Source organism: Microcaecilia unicolor, chromosome 3 (assembly GCF_901765095.1).
Source record: "Microcaecilia unicolor chromosome 3, aMicUni1.1, whole genome shotgun sequence".
In the NCBI taxonomy this organism is placed as follows: domain Eukaryota; kingdom Metazoa; phylum Chordata; class Amphibia; order Gymnophiona; family Siphonopidae; genus Microcaecilia; species Microcaecilia unicolor.
In genome coordinates, this window is record NC_044033.1 from 68,454,299 (window position 1) to 68,476,994 (window position 22,696).

General features: G+C 43.6%; 1 protein-coding gene across 3 annotated transcripts in view; it reads left to right on the forward strand.

Annotated features, from left to right (window-relative positions):
* Positions 1-22,696, forward strand: part of ESRRG (estrogen related receptor gamma) — a 1,192,991-nt gene that overhangs the window by 68,684 nt on the left and 1,101,611 nt on the right. For 2 of the 3 annotated variants that reach the window (XM_030196025.1, XM_030196029.1), the window contains exon 1: positions 9,062-11,670. The exons of the other annotated variant lie outside the window; for it this stretch is intronic. The gene's annotated coding sequence lies outside the window, so the exon portion shown is untranslated. Of the gene's footprint in view, positions 1-9,061; positions 11,671-22,696 lie in introns of those variants that run through there. 3 annotated transcript variants of the gene reach the window in all.

Consider the following 22,696-nt stretch of genomic DNA (forward strand, 5'->3'; position numbering starts at 1 on the left):
GCGCATGCATAGAGACAGAGAGGAATAGGACAGGCCTTTTAGAGAAAGAAAGGGAGGGTAGTTACAGTGTTGAAATCTATCTAATGTAATTTAAAAGGCTGTCCCTGAGAAACCTTGACAGAATGCACCTTCCAGGCACTGAGGATATGGAATAGAATCCAATCCAATCCACAGTTTTCTCCAGGGGGATGGTTGGAGAATCTTTTCATGGAGCCAATCGTAGCAGATAAGTGTATATTCTGTTTGTCTAAAAATTTTAAATGTACACAAATTGCTTCTACGTACATATACCTAAAAATTAACATGCGTACAATTGCACATGCAAAAAAAGTGTGAAAAACCATGAAGAGGAAAACAGTAAAACATTTGTTTAAAATGAAGTCTAATTAGCCGAGATTGGGTGGCAGAGCACGTAGTAGGAGGCGGGGATAGTGCTGGGCAGACTTATACGGTCTGTGCCAGAGCCTGTGGTGGGAGGTGGGGCTGGTGGTTGGGGGGCGGGATAGTGCTGGGCAGACTTATACGGTCTGTGCCTTGAAAGGGACAGGTACAAATCAAGGTAAGGTATACACAAAAAGTGGCACATATGAGTTTATCTTGTTGGGCAGACTGGATGGACCGTGCAGGTCTTTTCCTGCCGTCATCTACTATGTTACTATGTTTTGGGGTTTTTTTTGGCTGTGCACACTCCTAATGTTCAAGCAGAAAGACCTTAATGAATGAGGCCTTGAGCAAGGCTTTCTCTTGAAACAAACCATATCTTTATTTGATTTCAAAATATGTTTATTGTCACACAGAATACAACCAAATAATGTAATTTCAAACATGAAAAGCACAACCAGAACTGTTACAGAAAAGCACCTGAATTGTAACAAACTTTTCAAAGCCCCCCCCCCCTAAGTTCCTCCCTCCCTCCTTCTAAGTTCCATATCCCCTATCAAGATCAAAGTAGTAAGAAAAGCAGACTGGACTCTGGTTGGAAAGGCCTGTAAGTATGGAGCGCTTCATGCCACCCTCCTCTGCAGTAAGGCATTACATGGTGAGCAATATGTATATATAAGGTTTTGCCATTGTGTCAAAGTGGGTGGGGTGGGATGAATCCACTGCAACAAAATACAGCATTTCGCCATAAGGGCAGCCACTATTTTACGGTTGTCCTCATGAATGCCAGTGATGTCATCCAAATATACATCTGTGGCATGACCACCCAGTTCTGCAGATAGACTGCACCAAAAAAAGCCTAATTTTAGTCCAAAAGTCATAAATGGGAGGGCAATCTCAGATAGAATGTCGATAAGAGGCATCCGGATGGCCACATTTGACACAGACCCCCGTTATGGACATACCTATATTTTTTTTGCCTGAGAAGGATGTATATACATACGTAACAAAAATTTGTAATGCAGTTCTTCTAACTGAATACTACCCACTAAAAGGGGACCATCCTTCAGACTCAAAAGCAAATGCTCAGGAGTGTACTCCCCAAAGTCTCATGTCAAATTAGTAATTATCTGGCTGAGTGAACCATATCTTTAAACCAGGAATTGTCAACCCAGTCCTCGCGACACACCTAGCCATTCAGGTTTTCAGGATACCCACAACAAATATGCATGAGATAAATTTGCATACAGTGGAAGTAGTGTATACAGATTCATCTCATGCATATTTGTTGTGAATGTCCTGATAACCTGACTGGATAGGTGTGTCCTGAGGACTGAATTTAGAACCCCTGCTTTAAAGGATGCTTTATAGAAATAATGATTTCAGGGCTCATATTTGTGCATTCTTCAGTGGCCTAGCATTAAATCCAGGCAGAAGGGACTGAAGTGTAATTCTATCAGCCTTCCATGGAATCTGAGGACATAGGGAAGGTTAACAAATGTTGCTTATTATAGCTAATGACAAAAAAAATGGCATTTTGTTTTCACACCATTTTGGACCTTTTATATGTTTTATTAAAAAGTGATAGAGCAGTCATTTTTTCCACCCTGGTTATTGTTAGAATATTTCAGTGCTGATACCACTGCTCTTTTATCTCCAGCAGTAAAAATACACTAGGGGAAAAAGTATTGAGGGTGTCTCACAGGGGGTGACAGTGTACAGGCATGTTCATAGTTAACTCTCTCTCTCTCTCTTTAAAGCAGAAGTACCAAGAAAAGACTTATTTTCATAATCAAGTTGGCAGGCAGGTTGGGTGCAGTCCCTTCTCATAACCAAACACAAGGGAACCAGAAGGAAGCTGTCTGTTTTATTTTTACTCTTTCTTCAAGCAGCATTCCTGTTTAGAGAATCCACCGGTGGGTTCCTTGAAGTGTATGTAACCGATGATCACAAGTTCTAAGAAGGAGGTGGAGGAAAGGGAAGAAAGTTTTTAAAACTGTTTTCTCAGCGGCAGCAACCTATAGGGAATGCAGGGCCATGGGCAGGGACTCATTTCAACTTCTCATTTGCATAAATCAGAAGGGGCTGAATGCGGTGACGTGTGCAAAACACAGTCACTCATTGGTAGGGCATATTGTCTTGCCACAATGAACTTGAGGGAAATGAAAGACTGCTGGCACAGTATGGTTTGAGAGACAAATCAGATAAATTATTAGCTATTTCTACTACTACTACTACTTAACATTTATAAAGCGCTACCAGGGTTACGCAGCGCGTACAATTTAACACAGAGGACAGTCCCTGCTCAAGGAGCTTACAATCTAAAGGACAAAAAGTGCAGTCAATCAAATTGGGGCAGTCTAGATTTCCTGAATAGATGTATAATGGTTAGGTGCCAAAAGCGACATTGAAGAGGTGGGCTTTGAGCAAGGATTTGAAGATGGGCAGGGAGGGGGCTTGGCGTATGGGCTCAGGGAGTTTATTCCAAGCATGGGGTGAGGCGAGGCAGAAAGGGCGGGGCCTGGAGTTGGCGGTGGTGAAAGGGTACTGAGAGGAGGGATTTGTCCTGTAAGCAGAGGTTACGAGTAGGAGCGTAAGGAGAGATGAGGGTAGAGAGGTAATGAGGGGCTGCAGATTGAGTGCATTTGTAGGTTAATAAGAGAAGCTTGAATTGTATGCAGTACCTGATCAGAAGCCAGTGAAGTGACTTGAGGAGAGGGGTGATATGAGCATATTGGTCTAGGCGGAAGATAAGACACGCAGCAGAGTTCTGAACGGATTGAAGGGGGGATAGATGGTTAAGTAGGAGGCCAGTGAGGAGTAGGTTGCAGTAGTCAAGGCGAGAGGTAATGAGAGAGTGGATGAGAGTACGGGTGGTGTGCTCAGAGAGGAAAGGGCGAATTTTGCTGATGTTATAGAGAAAGAAGCGACAGGTCTTGGCTGTCTGCTGGATATGCGCAGAGAAGGAGAGGGAGGAGTCGAAGATGACTCCGAGGTTGCGGGCAGATGAGACGGGGAGGATTTCTAGAGGCTTATGAAGGCCTTAGTGACATTCACTGTTAGTGCCTACTTTATTCAGCTCCTTTATGGCGCACACCGCATAGACGTGCCAATCTGCTCCTTTGTATGCATCCTAGTCACCTCACTTCTTTTATCCTCCTCGTTATCTTGCTATGTTATTCTTACTTCTTCTCAGCATGTGCCTTGCTGCGCCTATTCCAGTTTTCTGGGGCTGTTGACCTGTCCAAGTTCATCTCCCTCGATGGAAAGTGGAATCAAGGTAGACAATTTTCTTACATTCTATCTCTTTTCTTCTCCCCTTCACCCTCAGTACTACTCTATCTTTATCAGTCGGTCTTCTGACTCGCTGCTCTGTCCGCAATAAACAATCCCTGGTACACGATCTCATTATATCCCATAAACTAGATCTGCTTTTCCTTACAAAAACTTGGTTATCAGACTCAGACACAGCTTATCTTAATCAAGCCACACCTTCTAATTACTGCTACCTCTATTCCAATTGGCATGACCACCGAGGAGGTGGAGTAGCTGTCCTCTATTCCTCCAACCTGCCTTTGACTAATTTCTCTGTCACCTCTCTTCCCTACTTAAATACCTTACATTTCATCTTCAGAACTTTCTTCCATCAGAAGTTTTGTTATTATACCATCCTTCACCCCCTCTTCTTCCTTCCACCATTTACAATCTGTTCTTACAGATTTTTGTCTACATGCATTGCAACCCACTATACTGGTTGACTTCAACATTCACTTAGTCGACCCTACTTGTCCACTTTCCAATTATCTAGCTGACATCATCTCTGATCTTATCCTAATTCAACTCAATCAAGGTCCAACACACTGTGGAGGTCATACATTGGACCTCATTCTGAGCATCCCTAAGCAACATACCTCCTTAAACGTCTCCTCCCTTCTCAAACGTCCTTGGTCACATCACTCATTAATCCATTTCAACTACTCTATACAGTCACCACTGCCTTCAATTTCAATCCATCAGACTTCTTTCCATGACCTTACAACTATTACTTCAACGTCTCATTCTGGCTTAGATATTTCCTCTTTTTCAGATCTTATTCTACAGGATCAAAAACAGACACGGAACTCTAAGCTCTCTTCCATGATTAATCCTCTAGCCCCTTTGCAATCTAAATCTAATAATCCACAGTCCACTTTATGTAGATGATGGTATACCACTGATCTTCAACTTCTGAAACACCAACTTAGGCAGGCAGAATCTAAATGGCGTAAACACCCTTCCCCTATCAATCTTACAAATCTGCAATTTCCACTGCAAAAAAAGTGTACTACACTGAGCCCGCAAATAGGTGGGAAAATGTGGGATACAAAAGCAATAAAATAATAAATAAATAAAATAAATAAGTTAATCAACGCTCCGACTTCTGCTATTATTTACAGCACGTTCTCTTACTATCACTCTATTCCATTATCCCCAATGACACTGCCTTCAGTACAGACCTTACCTTCACACTTTACGAACAAAACCTCCACCTTTCACACATTACCTACCCAACTTACCCCAACTTCCCTCTCACCTCCAATTGCCTCAACTGTTCCATGTAGTACAGTCAATTTAACCTACCTTAGAATTAGAGATACTAATTAATGCTATGAAAAAGACTACAACACCTTCTGACCCAATCCCATTCTCTATATTTAAGCTGTCTTTGCACTCTTTTCAAAGCATGTTAACCCTCAGTCTATCCTCCTGCTTTCTTCCCGACTATTGAAAGACTGCCAACATTCGGCCCAAAGTCAAAGATACTATCAAACTCCTTTCAGATCCCAATAATTATCGCCCAGTAACAAACCTCCCTCTTACTGCAAAGATCACTGAATCTGCAGTTCATTCTCAACTCACAGACTTTGTCCACAAAACACATATTCTTCATCCCAACCAGATGGTTTCAAACATCACAGTATAGAAACCACATTCCTTGGCATTACTAGTTTTCTTTACTGTTGTCTCGATCAAGGTAAATCTGTACTTTTACTATCTATGGATCTTTCATCAGCTTTTGATCTAGTGAACCGTTCCATACTACTCTCATGTCTTCGTTCTATTGGCTTATCAGATAGCGCCTTAGATTGGTTTACTTCATATCTAACAAATAGACATTACACAGTATCTTTCAATAATTCAACTTCTGTATCATTCAATTATGTTTCAGGTGTCCCCTAGGGCTCCATCCTCTCTCCTTTTTAACATTTTCCTTGCACCACTTCTTCAATTAGCGCAAATACTTGAACTTACGATATTTGTATGTGCCGATGACATTCAAATCCTTTGTAGACTAGGCAGCTGTTCCACTTCTGAGATTACAGAATTCTCTAAGATAACTACCTGGTTACATGAACATAATTTACTTCTGAATCCCAGTACATCAAAATGTATTCTTTTTTACTCTTACTTTACTCTTTGGTTACACTGGAAGGTTTTCCTCGATAAATTATTTTTGTGATTTGGAATGTGTTATCCAAGGTATGTCTAGATCCTGCTCACCTGTAACATTTGCACACAATATTTATTTTGACCATGTACTTTTGACTACGTTATTTTCTCACTATCCTGTTATGGTCTGACTCCATATATTTTTACACACCTCTGTTCTGAGGCACTGTGCATTTTTAATTTTAGCAATTGGTTTAATATTCACACTGTTCCTCGCACTGTTGGTTCCCCCTTTGCATTGCTTTTATGTTCTTTCCCATTTGTCTGGACAGTGTTATGTCTTACCCATGGTTTTTTTGTTTTGTTTACAGAATTTCATTTACACAGTTGCATACATTTAGGACACATCTTTAACAAGGTCAGTCTTTGTATACCATATTGTTATGGTGAGGGACTGAAATTTTACTGTTCGGTAGAAGGGTTCATTAATGCCGAATGCATTCACATAAACACAATTTTTAGATTACATTTTGAGGGGCATAACTGAACGGGGCACCCAAGTTTTCATGAGGGCGTCCTCGCAGGATGGCCCTGCGAAGGGGCGGGGAAACCCGTATTATCACAACAAGATGGGCATCCATCTTTCGTTTCGATAATACGGCCGGGGACGCCCAAATCTCAACATTTAGGTCGACCTTAGAGATGGTCAACCTAAATGTTGAGATGGTTGACCTTAGAGATGGTCGTCCCCAGTTTTCGGCCATAATGGAAACCGAGGATGCCTATCTCAAAAATGACCAAATCCAAGCTCTTTGGTCGTGGGAGGAGCCAGAATTCGTAGTGCACTGGTCCCCCTCACATGCAGTGGACTTCAGAAATTGTTCCCAGGTGCATAGCTCCCTTACCTTAAGCACACCCCAGTCCCACCTTCGCTATGGGTCGACACACCCCCGTGAACTTTCATGAACGTTGGTTGTCCCCACGACGGGAAGCAGTCGAGGGCGTCCAAAATCGGCTTTTGATTATGCTGATTTGGGCGACCCTGAGAGAAGGACGCCCATCTCCCGATTTGTGTCGGAAGATGGGCGCCCTTCTCTTTCAAAAATAAGCCTGTTTGTCTCCTTGATTTTGACCTACATATCTGTGTATAATTCACATGCCTGTACCCATCTACTTAAATGATATTTTATCAATTGGAGTGTCAACTGTTACATTCACATAAAGTTTATTTTTTCTATTGGAACATAAAGATTTTTTTTTTTACCAGACCTTGTGTCATTGTTTTACCATGGCTGTACATAATCCAACTGCCTATGTCCTTTTAGATACAATGCCCTGTGTTTATCAGTGTTGAGTACACTTGTTTTCCATTATATAGTTTTTAGCCCTTTATCTAAATGCTCTTTCATATATTTTCTTTTGATGAGTTATGCAAACAAGCTGGTTATTTTGTTCATTTATTTTTCTAATGTTTTATGCTTTTTTAAATACATTTTATCTCATTTGAAATCTTATATAATTGTGGTTGATGACATTTTATTTTAATATTGTATCATTTTATATGTATTTTTTAGACTCCTGAGGCAAGGACCCCAGCGCTAAAACACGGTGCATTTAGATGTGTGTACAAGGATCACCCAGTCTCCCTTATGTTTTCGGAAGGGCCATCCTCTTCACCCCACTCCTTGGTTTTCTCCATAAATGTAAACATAGTGAGAGGGCCTATGAACTCCAGATGTTGCAGTTGCCAGCCTGCGCAAAAAGGTTCTGTCCATCATTACCACTTTGCGTGTGAAATTAAATTACCAACCAAAGACTGCAGATCACGCAAGGCAATCTTTTCTTTGGACAAGGTCCATATTAAGTCTCTAACCTTGTTGAGCTGATCTTCTGGCAACTTAGAGACCACAGCAACTGAATCTAACTCAATCCCCAAAAATCTTCATGTGACCATGTTGACTGTTTTACCTTCAGCATGCAGAATGCCATTCGTTTTAAAAGTAGTATCATGTAGCTTCCTTGAGTGTCTCCTAGTCTTTGTACTTTTTGAAACAGTAAAAAATTGATTTATGTTTACATGATCTACACTACTCAGGCCCCAATGCACAAAGGCAGCTGTAAAATACAGCGGCCTCGCTAAAATTTAGCAAATCACTAACAGCCAACGATGCACATATGGGATTGCATGCAAATGAGCTGCATGGATCCCCCTTTGTGCATCCTGGCTGTTTGTGAATTTGAGCTGACAAATGGATTTGACTGCACTGGACCTCCCCGACCCCACACTGTTTTTTAACATTTACCCTTGTGGTCCAGTGGACCCTGACCCCCCAATCTTTTTTTAAAACTTTCTCTGGAACCCCCCCCCCCCCCCTTGCCCCTGGAACCTTTTAAAAAACAATTCCCTTGTGGTCCAGTGGACCACGACCCCCATTGCCCCGGAACTTTATTTTTTAATTTTCCCCTTTGTGGTCTAGTGGATCAAACCTCTTCCCCTGCACAGGCACACACCTCTCCCTCCCACAATCGACCCACACCCCCGCTCCTCCCTCTACCTTTACAACAAGGTAAAGACAGGACAGCAGGAGCAACAGCTCCTTCCTCGGGCCAACCCGGAACAAAATGGCAGCACTCAGGCCCTGCTCAGTGCATTCTGGGATGCACTGGGCAGGGCTAAACACCACATAAGGAGCTTTGTCCCTTATATGGTGTTTAGCCCTGCCCAGTACATCCCAGAATGCACTGTGCAGGGCCTGGGTGCCACCATTTTGTTCCGGACAGGCCCTCCACCTTGTTGCAAAGGTATAGGGAGGGGCAGGGGTGTGGGTCAGGTGCAGGAGGGAGGGGTTTTGTCCACTGGACCACCAGGGAAAATTTTTAAAAAAGGTTCTGGGGTCACGGGGGGGGGGGGGGGGGGGGGGAGGGTCATAGACCACTTGACCACCAGGGAAATAACAAGACGTAGGGCGGGAGGTGTTGTGGACCACCAGGGAAATTTTTAAAAAATTCAGGGGGGGCACCAGGAGGTGAGAGGTAGGAAGCGCAGCCTTTATAGCTTCCTGCTTGTGCTTCTTTCCTCTCCGACAGCTCCAGAGCAGCCATAAAATTTGCTCATTACATTAGGGCTGCTCTGGAGCTCTGCATCCTCTGGAATACACATTAGATTACAAATGAGCTCATAATAATACATTTGCGTGGGGTTCTCGGTGGCTGCTAACGGCACACGTTAGAGCCATGGAAAACCCCTTTGTGTATTAGTAGCTACGTAAACGTTTGTTTTAGACTGGCTAGAACCAGTGCATTGGGGCCTGAGTGGTGTAGATCATGCAAACATAAATAACTTTTTTACTGTTTCAAAAAAGTACAGACTAGGAGGTTGTTTACTAGCAGGGTAAAGAATAAAATGGGCCCTGCTACAGATAACTCGAGCTAACCTTTAGTAAACAACCCCGCCAGTTTGCACTTCTGATGCTATGAGCTTCAATGGTGTATCAGTATCGTTAGTCTTTTTAAAGGTACATGTTATTTTCTTCTTTTTTCCCTATGTAAGTAGTTTTTTCATCTATCTCGATGTCATTTATAATCTTTGTAATTTGGCTACCCATACATCTTTTTCAGACTCGATCTCTTGTAATCCCCTTTTTTAAAAATTTTAATCACTCGCAGGTTAGTCTTTTTCCTTTTATACCTTTTTCTTTTCTTTCAGATTTTCACAGATGTATACTTTGTCATTTGTCATGTTATTTCACCCCTATAGGCTCACTTACTCGTTCTCATACTATGGTAACATTACATATGGGTACAAATTCATGAAATTTCTCCATATGTTATGTTTGTAATGAATGTCACAATTTTATAGGATTGTATTTATTGTTTTCATTTGCTGTGTTTTAGACTCCTGATGCAGGCACTTTGCCAAAACACGGTGCCATGTCGAGTCCTTTTTTTTTTGTATCACTTAAAGACTTTTACTTCGTCCTCACGTCTCCTTGAAAGAATCCTGTTGATCATGTTACTCTCCCTTTTTTTGACTTGTCTTGTTTGTAGCGGAACTTGTTTCTCCACCTCGGTGGTTTTTTGTGTTGGATACAAATAGGGCAAGGCAGCTAAGGCTGGGGGGGCGATTATGATTTTCATTAGTTTGATAATCTTCCTTTCCCCTATTTTCTTTCTTATATCCTTTTCAGTTGTGGAACTAGCCTGGTTGGAACTAGGAGCCACTTGTGTAAGAATAGTAGGTAACCCCTGCACGGTGCCACCATTAAGCGGCTCTCTTGATATCACATGCGTGGATGATTGCAATTCTACAGGTACAACGCTGTCTGCACTATTTGTTATAGCACCACCGGTTATCATATTTCCAGCAAATAATGCATTTGCTTGTACAGTGTTATCCCTCTCTGTAAGGGTATTGTCATCTGGTTGTGTGGTTGGCATTGCAAAAACATTACTGGTACCTGAGAAGCCTTTTGAGGAGGGTCATTGTACTGTTGGTTGTGGACTATTCATGGTGCTGAGGGAAGGAGTGATTGGTGACATCATCAACCAACGGACATGTGGCAGTAGAATCCTTTCATCTCTCAGTCGTTCTTGATGCCGGTTATAACCCTGTGCTGTAGACTAGTAGATGCCCCCAAAATCAGGAATCATAGGTCCCTGAATGCTTGGGGCCAGAGGCTGAGAGGGTCCTGGCAGAGAATAATACCCCAGCCAAGCTGGGTATAACAGCATAACTAGTCTGGAGGCAGTTAGGGAAATAAAGCGTTGGATTTTGAAAAATATTTTACCACTGTCCCTTGTTTCCTCCGCTGGGGCACTTGACCACACTTAACCAGTCAGGACAGAAGAAATATGTGGATCTGCCAAACTGGCCTGGGAGGTACTAGTCACTGACTGAAGAACTGAAGCTGTCTGAATGTTGGGACCAGAAAAGCAAGATTGCATAATTGGTGAGAAAGTCTCATAACCACTGGGCAAAGTGGGTGAATAACCAGGTAAAGGCATATCTCTCTCCTTTGCCCCCAAGCAGTTTCCTAGATTGTTCTTCCTCTGTTTGGACATCAGCAGCCTGCTTCCTCCTAGTTTGCTTTTGGGGAGGATTCTTGCTCAGGGCTGTGCTAGTACTGCCATTCGGTCTTGCTGCTTTCTTCCCCTTTTTGGGAACATACAGTAAGTAACATCTGCTTACTCAATATTGACCAAGGACAGCGCTTGCAGGGCTTCTCCTGTACCACCAGCCATATCCAATACAGGTTCACCAACCTGAAATCCCCTCCCCTTCAGCAATCACAGGGCATCGCCGTTCCTCATCTTCTTTCCCAGCTCTGCCTGCATCACGATCTGCTTCCATAACTGAAACCCGATACGCAACGGGCCGGGAGCTAAGAATGCAATCCGGACAAGTCAGTAAGCAGACTAGATGTATGTGCACAGTAGCAGTAGAGTCTGTCTAAGCTCATGCGGGAGGGCTCACATGCAAAACGATGTCCCAATGAATTAACTCGCACTCGGCAGCATAATGGTGAAGCCCCTTTAAGGCAAGAGCACTCTGGAATGGCCCGCCCTTCCCAGCAGTGCTGGCTGAAACAGTATCAGTGCCCGTATGAAAGCAAGAGGTCCCGATTAAGGCAGAATGGCAAGGGATATAAAATGCAGGAGCAGAAAAGCGGTGTCGCAGGGTTAAAAATGCAGGACTTATGCTTGCTGTGCTGAACAGTCTTGAGCTGCTGCTGGGGCTACCGAGGATTCCCTTGTACAGCGCATAGCCGGCAGCAAATGCACTATGATTGTTTCACAATCTTCGGCTTTTACTCTCTCACCCTCCCCCCTGTTTCAAGTCGCAGTCAGCACCTCCCAAAGGTAAGAGGCCTGTTGTAGGCAGTGGGAGGTAGGGACAAGGTAGTAGGACTGCTCAGAACCCAGCAAAGATGGCCTCCTCCCCCGGAACTGGCTGCAGTTTTAAAACTCCCGCTTTTGAGGACCTCCCCCCAGCAGGATGCCTGGCGGTGGCGGGAAGATTTGCGCCGCCCCAACCGCGCGCATCTGATGCTGCCCATTGCTGGGCGTGGTGGGGAGCTCCGGGTGTACGGCGCCATGTTATACACGGCTACATGCACCCGGGCACTCCGCCCCTTTAGGTCTCTTTCTACTGCCCAATCCAAAAGTCCAGGGTGGGGAGGACTCTATTTGGAGAGGAGCTAGCGACAGAGCTATTTATAATTTTTGCCTTCTTTATTCTAAACAGTCTCTAGGTATTACTTTGGTAACAGATGTACAATGTCGTGACTCCTGCGATAAAGTTATGTGAATCCGCCCTACTACTAGCCTCATCTGCGCGTTACCCACTGTGACCAGAGCGTGGTCCGTTCCGTTCCCGCCCTTTTTAATTTCCACTTGAAGCAGCAAAAGTGCGAGGTCAGGTGCGGGGATTGTACTTCAGACAAGGCCAAAATGACTTGATTCCTAAAACTGAAAATATCTCTCCAGTGGGGAGAAGGAAGCTTTCTGTATTTAGATGGTGTGAAGCTGTCAAGAGTCCCTAGGCTCTCTGATCCTGTCACACTGGCTCTTCTGAAACACGATGCCGAGGCACATAGGTGGTAAAGGGTTCATCTTCTCCCGGCGTAGCTGTGAACAGATCAGCTGCTGCTACTGTGTACTGACTATACACACACACAAGCCGGCCGACGCATGTTAATCCTGAGACTTTCTAACCACCTTCCTCCCTCCCTCCTCCTGCCAGCAAGTTACCTATAAAAGGCTTAAGGTGTAAGAGATCATGTTCCCAATCATTCAGAGCCGAGACCACGCTTTAAATAATAATAATAAAAAAAATAAAATAAATGAAGACCTTGCAAATGCTCGTTTTGTCTAGCTTTGCACGGATATAGGATGCACACGTTGGAGCCTCTTAATTCATTTCAGTTCTGACTAATAAAAAAGCCACGAAGAAGGTGGGAGGGGGGCGGGGAGCTCCTGGTTCCATGAATTTTTAATATGCAACAATACTTCTGTTTCTAAGATTAATTTCTGCCGGGTGAGGCTGATTGATAGCCGGACTGTGCTTTCCTAAGAGCTTTTCCTTTCCTCGGCGAGCCCGCAGCTGAGCTGCATTCCATTTAAGCAGTGAATGTAAAAAAAGCGGTAACCATGGCTTCAGCCACTGCTAACTGCCGAGTGCAATGGCTTGTTGTAAACAATACAAATGAGCCGGGCTAGCAGAGGCAACCAGACATGAAATGATTTTAATAGGAATTACGGTAAAGGGCACGTGATGCGCTCCGCTCCTGCCTTTAAAGGGGACGTGGGCTGCCCTGGCTCTCTTCTCCCCTCCACTTTAGGGGATGTGTGTACACCTTTCTAGCCACAGATTATAGGTTAGAGCAAGCAACAGCAAAATACAATAGTAACATCGGGGCAGAGAATAGACAAAATCTGGAGCAGGGTATAGGGAAGAAAACGTATTTTTACTGATGAGTTAAATCAGAATTAAAAGGTTTTATATTCTTGTTTTAATTTAATTAATTTTGTTTACAGTGCTGAGGCGGTAAACGCTACAATTAATACGGTGTTATAGTTAGTTCCACCTCTCTCAAGCTTAATTAAGAATGCTGATTTCAGCCCTGGACTTGCCCCCGTGGAGTTCATGGATTTGTAGTTCTGATTTTCTTAAATGCTTCATGTACTGGGGCAAATAGAGATGTCGAGAGGGGGATATCCCAAAGTTTTACCGCCCCAAAGACCGAGATTAAGAAATCTCAGTCTTTGACCTTCATATAGTGTGTCCAAGGTCTAAATCTGGCAAAATGTGTGTGTCCTACTGCTTTGCAAATAAGAAAAGATAGCATAAATTGATATATTTTTCTCTGTTGCCTGTGAAAGGATATAGAAGAGTGGACGCAGTATGAGACAGCATTCAAAGGATGTTGCCTAGATAAATTCTCTGGATTGAACATTTCCCTCCACTCAGTGGCTAAAAGTGTGCATGTACATTTCACAGCATAGGGGTGCAGGGATAAGAGAGCAGAGGGAGGCAAAGTGAGCCCCAGGAATTCTCAGACACTTGACTGCTCTTCTCTTAGTCTTCTTTCACAAAAGCAGGGATCAGTAGTGCTGTGGCAGTGTGGCACTAATGCTCTAATGAGATAGAGAAAAAGGGCTCAAAGAGTGCAAAAGTGACACACTCCTAATGACTGAGACATGGTATCTTTACAAAGCAAGTTTGGGATTAGAATTTTTGATATGAGGTGGTGGCAGCCCTACATCTCAATGAGTTGTATTGATTTTAACATGGATAAAGTTATGTACTTGTTATGTTAGTTTAATTAAATCCAGTTATAGTGATTTTGGCAAGAACGTAGTAACATAGTAAAGATCTGTATGGTCCATTCAATCTGCACAGCATCTATCTGCCATCAAGATAAACTCATAGCATAAGGTATTGTGTAATACTGCATATGCATACTAGATCTTGATTTGTCCTTGCCGTTTTCAGAGCACAGACCATAGAAGTCTGCCCAGCATTGGGCATTGCAGCCCCATTCCAGCCCAACCAAATCTGTCCAGCCATAATCAGGGCACAGACCGTAGAAGTCTGCCCGGTACTGGCTTTACATCTTATTGCTGGAGTTGCAATTTAAGCAAGGCTACGTTTGTTCGGTTCCATTCTTTCCATACATGATTCTTTTGTGTTAATCCCAAACATTTTAAAATTCCATTACTGGTATCCACTACCCTCGCCATGAAAAAGTACTTCCTGACATTATTCCTGAGCCTGCCCCCCCCTTGCAACCTAAATTCATGTCCTCTAGTTCTGCCGCCTTCCCGTCTCTGGAAAAGGTTTGTATAGTACCACCCCTGTCTCTCCTTTCCTCTAGGGTGTACATCTTCAGGCCATCAAGTCTCTCTTCATACGTCTTGTGGCGCAAACCCCATACCACTTCTGTTGCTTTTCTCTGAACCGCTTCAAGTCTTTTTACATCCTTAGTGCAATTGTGAAAGGAGGGTGGCAGAGGAAGAGATGAAATGAAAGGAGATAGCCATTCCAGTTTTGTCCACATGTATTGTTTGATACAGGTTTAAACATTATAAAATGCAATGATGCAAGTTTGGGGGGTGATTTTAGAAGGTATGTGTACTGTTTGCAGGCATAAAAAGCAGATTAACACATGTAAATTTCCGTATGTATTGTGTGCTAGTTCTAGAAAAGGTGCTACGTATATACAGTGCAGCACACAGAGATTTAAAGGAGGCAATCCTTCAAAGTATACAGGCATTCCAAATTTTGGAATGCCTACTTTAGAAAACTTCCCTGCCAGCCTTTATAACCTGCTTCAAGTAAGACATAACTTTTAGCTAACTTCTTATTTAAACATGAGACTTGGAGGAGTGCTGGGGAGGGGAGTGGAATCCACCTTCCTGTGCAAAACGTTAGTTTTAGAGAACAGCTGCTTAATTAACTCTCTGCGGATGTGTAGATTTACAGAATCCATCACCTGTGTGTGCAAGTGGCACCACTTAGATGTTTGGTAAGGTAATACATTTTTTTAATTCTCAAAGTTCGGGTGTTAAAGCCCACAACACAAACCCCATAGCACAATAACACAGAAAATTACCTAACCACTGCTCATAGCAAATGACATTCAAATTTCATGCGCTATGCAGGTAATTCACGCTATTAAATCTAAAGCAAGGGTTGGAACCTACCTATGCAGAAAAGTTTCACAGTAAGTGCGGCTCTTGTGTGCATGCCCAGACAAAACCAGAAGTGCAAGCACACATCGGCGCTGTTCTGGGTCTTTAAATATGTTAAAGTTTTTAAAGGCTCATATTTAAGTGCAGAAAAACAGGTTCTGATGTGTGCTTTCATTTTCGCTCAGACTTGCACACCTGTTTGTTTCTTACTGTCAGCGCTTAGAAGCTGCAGGGGCTTCCTTTCGCTTCCTAAAGAAGACAAAACCAGAAGTTTAATGTGAGAAATTGACAAGACATCCTCTCCCCAAACCCCTGTACACTGTTCTGACTTGGCGGTAAATTTTCGGTGTTATAGACCATCATTTGACATTGCAGCACTGCTGTCTGAGCATTGTGAGTGAATACTAACTGACCTCATTTGCATCCATTTAAATGCATTTCAATAACACGTGTGCTAAACATTGATGCATATTATAACTCGTGCATTCCAGCCCTCTGAGCATTCTGTACACAGTAAACATGTGCAAATCAAGTGCTAGCTGCTTCTTAGCGCTGGTGTTAGTTTTGAGTATCGGCCCTTTGGTTTGTTGGTGTGCTAAACTAATTTAACACACACTAACCCAAAACTTAATGTGCATTGTCAGCACGCGTCAAAAATTCTCCATACATGTTAAAACAGTTTTATTAAAATAAATGTGTGAAATGAACTGGGGAGGCTTAATGAACTGAAAAGTTTTCTCTGTTCACATTCCTAATGTATATAGGTAGTAAAATCTTATCTTACACATGCACATAGTTCTGTGTACATATACAAACCCCTAGGGAAGCCATTCTTTTATTTTGAATGTATGGGTTTGTTTGTTTTTTTATTTGGCTTCTCATGTTGTTCGTGTGTGTGGCACCAGACGTGTGTGCTTCTTTGGCAATGCTGTACTTATTTTTGAAAAGGCGCCGCGTTTGCTGAGACTTTTATAAAATAGTATCTGGTCAATATTCAGCCCGCGGCGGTCAGCATCTTTTTAAAGCATGTCGGGGCACAGGCATTGAATATCCGGGGCTAATTGAAACTGCACTGCCGCTAGAGCTTATGTGGGTCATAGCTGATATTTAGCTGGGGCCTGCATAAGATATTTACATGGGCTGTGGTTGAATATTGACTGAGACCTGCCCACCCTCAGCCCATCCAATCCCTCCCTTGTCTAACGCAACCACTAAGTCTGGATTGATTCCCTCCCCCCACTCCTGTAGCCCCCCCCCCCCCCCGGCCTGTCTTGAAGCTTCCTTGTGGTCTGGGGGACATATGGGCAATAGCGATGATCACGCGCTCCTGCCCTTGCGGATCCGGCCTCAAAATGGCTGCTGTGACCCCTAGCGGCAGTTACCAAGTACTTTCTAGACACACCCGAGGAGGGGGCTACAGGGGTGGGGGATGGTGAAGGATTGGCCCAGGGCTAGTAGTTGTTTTGGGTGGAGGATCAGGATAGGAGGAAGCACATGAAACCCCCTGGCACTACCTTGATGCTGACTGGGCACTGGCCAGTATTCAGATCGGTGCCCAGTCACCTCTGTGGCTAAAGACAGCATAAGCAACGGAATGGGGTGGGCCATTGGGGCCATGGACCTGCCAATATTTTGCCCAACACAGTGTCAGACACCAGAGAGGCTGGAATGAGACTGAAGATTGGTCTGTTTGACCCCTTCAACCAAAAAGGGTGTTTCTCTGCCCCTGAAAGATTGGACAGCTTTTTTGCTGTCCTAACATTAGGTTCTTACTTAATCAGTTAGGGGCGTGAATATCTCCACTAATCTGTTAAATACCAGTTCATCCCTGGCTCCGCCTAAGCACCGCCCTGGCACTAACAGTGCAGGCAAAGTTAGGGGTGATATTGACCAGCACTGTATGGTTAAGTGTCACTGAATATCAGTGCTTACTCAGACACAAGTGATTTAACCAGGTAGGAGCCTCTCCTGCTCAGTTAAATCAATTTGAATATCGGCCAGTATCTGTTTTGAGCGCATGTACCTAAAGGGCCCTTTTACTAAAGCTTAGCAGGCGCTAACGGACGTTAACATGTGCTACGTATCATGTGTCCCTTATATATAAAATAAGATACACAGCATTCAGCACACGCTAAGCTTTAGTAAAAGGGCCCCTAAATTGGACATTCTTTTAAAAATCGTTTTATGTGTGTTTGCAGTTTTTTATTTTTTTTTTTCTGATGTTTTTCTTAATGCTGCGTTTCTTTTTACATTTTGATTCATGTTGGATGTATTTGATATTTTTCTATTGTAAACTGCTTTGTTTTATGACACCAAAGATGGTACAGAAAGTCTTAATCACAAACTGTATAAACTTACTAAGTTATTCTCCATTGTATTAATGTAGGGGTCAGAGCAGCCATTTTGAGGCTGGATGCAACTGTCAGGGAGGCACATGCAAGGGCAGAGAATGGGCGTGTCACCAAGTGACATGCACAGCTTATAGAAAACTATCAGTTTGCACACATTGCTTGATGCACTTAAGCGAGCACACTTCCAGCCATTGACCTGTTATGCTTGACTTTTGGAAAGCATTCTCTCCCCCCCATCTTATCCCTCAAACTTTCAATCACCCCTAAAACTGCAGGCATGTGGTTGCTGAAAGCTTCTTGTGCCTTCAGGTGCTGTAATTTTGCTTTAAGAGTTGAAGACCCTCGTGAGCTGATGGAAGCATAAAGACACTGGAGGGAGGCAATATGTGGTAGCCACTAATGACAACCATTTTTGTGGATCCTTGCCTAATGACTTCAGGTGAAGGAGGGAGTGCCAATGCACAGTGCAGTCTTAATGACACAACTTGTCTTAAATGAGCCAACACTGTAGACATAACTGATAATACCATCTGTTTTCTGCACAGAGTCTATGCAGATTTAGTTTGTTATATCTAACAGAGCACCCCTCTTAAAAAAAAAAAAATCTTTGGGCCCTAAGCATATGCCTTGTTTGTCAATGCCTTAGTCTTGCCCTGACAATGGGAAATATTTTGATACATCTCTGCCACAGTTTCTTGTTTTCTGACTGCGTTCCCTGGTATTTAATGATCTCCCTCTCCACCCAATTTCCTTGGAGCTGCGCTCTATAATGAATACCATTCTGGTGCTTTCAGTGCCAGCCCAAGGATTATGCCCCCACCCCAGGGTGGCTCAAGGTCTTCACCCCAACCACCTCACATCTAAAATCTCCCCTTCCCTACCTCTACCCCTTCCCGTGATGCCCAGTATCTCTTGCCTTCCCTATTTCCCTTTCCCACGTGGTGTCCAGCATCTCCCCATCTCTCCCACCCTCCAGGTGTTCAGTACTACCACTACTACTACTTAACATTTCTAGAGCGCTACTAGGGTTACGCAGCGCTGTACAGTTTAACAAAGAAGGACAGTCCCTGCTCGAAGGAGCTTACAATCTAAAGGACGAAATGTCAAGTTGGGGCAGTCAAGATTTTCTGAATAGAGGTGTAGTGGTTAGGTGCCGAAGGCGACATTGAAGAGGTGGGCTTTGAGCAAGGATTTGAAGATGGGCAGGGAGGGGGCCTGGCGTATGGGCTCAGGGAGTTTATTCCAAGCATGGGGTGAGGCGAGGCAGAAAGGGCGGAGCCTGGAGTTGGCGGTGGTGGAGAAGGGTACTGAGAGGAGGGTTTTGTCTTGAGAGCAGAGGTTACGGGTAGGAACGTAGGGGGAGATGAGGGTAGAGAGGTAATGAGGGGCTGCTGATCGAGTGCATTTGTAGGTTATTAGGAGAAGCTTGAACTGTATGCGGTACCTGATTGGAAGCCAGTGAAGTGTAGCATCTCTTCCTTGCTTTACCCCCTCCAAGATAATACTGGCATGTTGGTCAGCTTGCCAGTACAACGCTCATTGTGTTTAGTGCAGGGCATGGAGCTTTTGTGTATGTTTCATGGCTTATTAAGTAACACTTTGTATTTCTCACTGTATTTATGCAGTTGCTACTTGTTTCTCCTTGCTTGTTCTAATTTTTTAAGCAGTTTTTTCTCATTTCACAAATTCAGCTGTTTCTGTCCCTGCATGCATTGCTGGATTCTCATTTATTCTTTCTGCTTTTTGGAATGTTTGTGCAACTTTAATAATGGAGACGGATTGTGGACGTTTACTTTCATACTTCTGTACTTTTTTTTCGTATTTGATTCTGTTGGTTAGGCCTTGAGGCCTTCCATATATTATCATATAGATGTACAATTTCTATGAGCGTCACTCCTCCTTTGGCTCGAAGAATACATTGTCTCAGCATAGACCGATTATTATAAATGATCTTGTGAGCATGGAGGATTTCATCTGTGATTCTGCTGGAGGTGCCATGAGCATACGGGTTTTTGTCCCTCTCAATTGCTCAGTCGTTTCTTGGACAGCACTTACTGCAGGCTTGTCCAAGTTTAGTCCTCAAGGGCTGCAAACAGGCCAGGTTTTCAGAATATCCTCAATGAATATGCATGAAAAAGATTTGCATGCTCACTACATCTATTTTATGCAGATCTTTCATGCATTTCGTTAGGGATATCCTGAAAACCTGGTCTGCTTGCAGCCCTCATGGACTGAACTTGGACAAGCCTGTCTTAGAGGGGATGCAAACTGTGGCTGCTTTTGGAACCCAGTATGTGAACATGCTGAATCCCACCTGTAAGTGGTGCCGTTATGATTACTGCAATGTTTTTGCACAGATACTAGCGGCCATAGGATCCTTGGTAGTTGTCAGTAGGATGTGCAGCAACCAGGGCCAGGAACTGAGTCCATGCCTCCCACATGGCAGTGAGCAGTACTCAGACTAGGTCATGAAGCAAGCCCTCTCATGTTCAGTTTACTCTGTGCATTTAACTCACGATGGCTAACTCCAGTCCTCGATAGCTTTTGCTACAGTAGATCTGCTTTTTTTGCATAACCAGTATTCTGGTTGGAAGCTGTAGTCCCCTTGTGTACATTTGTCTCATGAATATTAATTATGAAGATAATACAAACCAGATCTCTTTATGGAGCCCTGAGGACTTAGGTTGGCCATTTCTAATTAAAACCAAGATGTTCTGCATTATCATTTTAACACCATTAAAACTGACCATTTCACAAGATACGTAAGGACTAAATCTGCAACTCTTACTGCTGCTAGAGCAATATCACATCAGGCAATACTATACAGTGATCACTGGATAGCCAGGATGGTCTTCTAACATACAAATAATGTAAAGGTGAAATGACAGCAACACTGTCACTGATCCAGCTATGCCAGAAACCTCCCCCCCCCTCCCTGACTAAGACAGATCAGACTCCTGCACTTGAGTGATATTTAAGAACATTTTATCAATAAGCAAATCCAACAGAATCAGAGGAGACATCCTAGCATTTATCATTCATAATACTGTATGTCCTGGCTATTGTCCCGGGTTGCTGCTACCCCTGAAAGCTTATTATAAATCAGACCAGCAGCATCACGCCATCAGATGCCTCCATTCCATGACGAGTGATGTCTCATGCTGTGGTCCTTGTGGTTGTGAGTTCTCATGTGAGATAATTGGCCAAGACTATAATTAGAATCCAGAGTCAAAAGTCTTAACCTTAGACTAAGGTAATTATCTTATCAGAGAAGCTGAAACACAAGGGAAGAGACTTGCTACTTTCAAAGAAGTAAAACGGAATATTTCTTTATTTGATAAAAATATACAGTTACTGTTATTTTGAATGTTCTAGCAGAAGTTTGTACTAAATGCTGCTTTAAGTCAATTCTGATTAAACTGGTGCTGATTTATATATATTCATCTGTCCGGTTGAAGAGTTGTGCAGGGCTATCTGCTGATATTCAATTGCACTTAACCAGTTAGTGCCGCTGTATATCGGCAGTAACCTGTAAAGCTGTAGCAGGTGACTTTACCGCCTAAGTTATTCGGACAAATTGGACTGCATAGAACTCAGTCCTATCTTTGCCCGATTTCACTTAGGCAATTAATTGCTGAATATTGCACTTTACTGCATAAGTGACAGCCAGCCGCAGAAACCCAAATATTCAGTGCCCCTGCTTGGCGATGGCTGGCTTTGAATATCTGGGCATAACGCCAGTGGCAGCCAAAAAAACGCTGATTGCCGCTTAAGTCTGATAGATCTTAAAAATACATTAGTTCAATATTTAAATGAGTTGCCACCAACATCCCAATATAAGGGCAATTCTATAAGCTAGGTGCCCACATTTTCATAAGAACATAAGAGTAGCCATTCTGGGTCAGACCAATGGTCCATCTAGCCCAGAATTCTGTTTTCCAAACTGTGTCCAAGTCAGTTCACAAGTACCTGGCAGAAACCCAAATGGCGGCAACACTCCATTCTACAAATCCCAGGGCAAGCAGTTGCTTCCCATGTCTGTCTCAATAGCAGACTATGGACCTTTCTTCCAGGAATTTGTCCAAACCTTTTTTAAACCCAGATACGCTAACTGCTGTTACCACATCCTCCAGTAAAGAGTTCCAGAGCTTAACTATTCATTGAGTAAAAAAAAAAATTTCCTCCTATTTGTTTTAAAAGTATTTCCATGTAACTTCCTCGAGTGTCCCGTGGAGGGGCATAATCAAAAGGGGCGCCGAAGTTTTCCTGAGGACGTCCTCGCAGGACATCCCAGTGAAGGGGCAGGGAAACCCGTATTATCGAAACAAGATGGGTATTCATCTTTCATTTCGATAATACGGTCGGGGACGCCCAAATCTTGATATTTAGGTCGTCTTTAGAGATGGTTGTTTCTGATTTTCGGCAATAATGGAAACTAAGGGCGCCCATCTCAGAAATGACCAATTGCAAGCCCTTTGGTCATGGGAGGAGCCAGCATTCGTAGTGCACTGGTCACCCTGATGTGCCAGGACACCAATTGGGCACCCTAGGGGGCACTGCAGAGGACTTCAGAAAAAGCTCCCAGGTACACAGCTCCCTTACCTTGTGTGCTGAGCCCCCCCCCCAAAACCCACTACCCACAACTGTACACCACTACCATAGCCCTTACGGGTAAAGGGGGGCACCTAGATGTGGGTACAGTGGGTTTGTGGTGGGTTTTGGAGGGTTCATGTTTACCACCACAAGTGTAACAGGTAGGGGGGATGGGCCTGGGTCCGCCTGCCTGAAGTGCACTGCACCCACTAAAACTGCTCCAGGGATCTGCATACTGCTGCGATGGA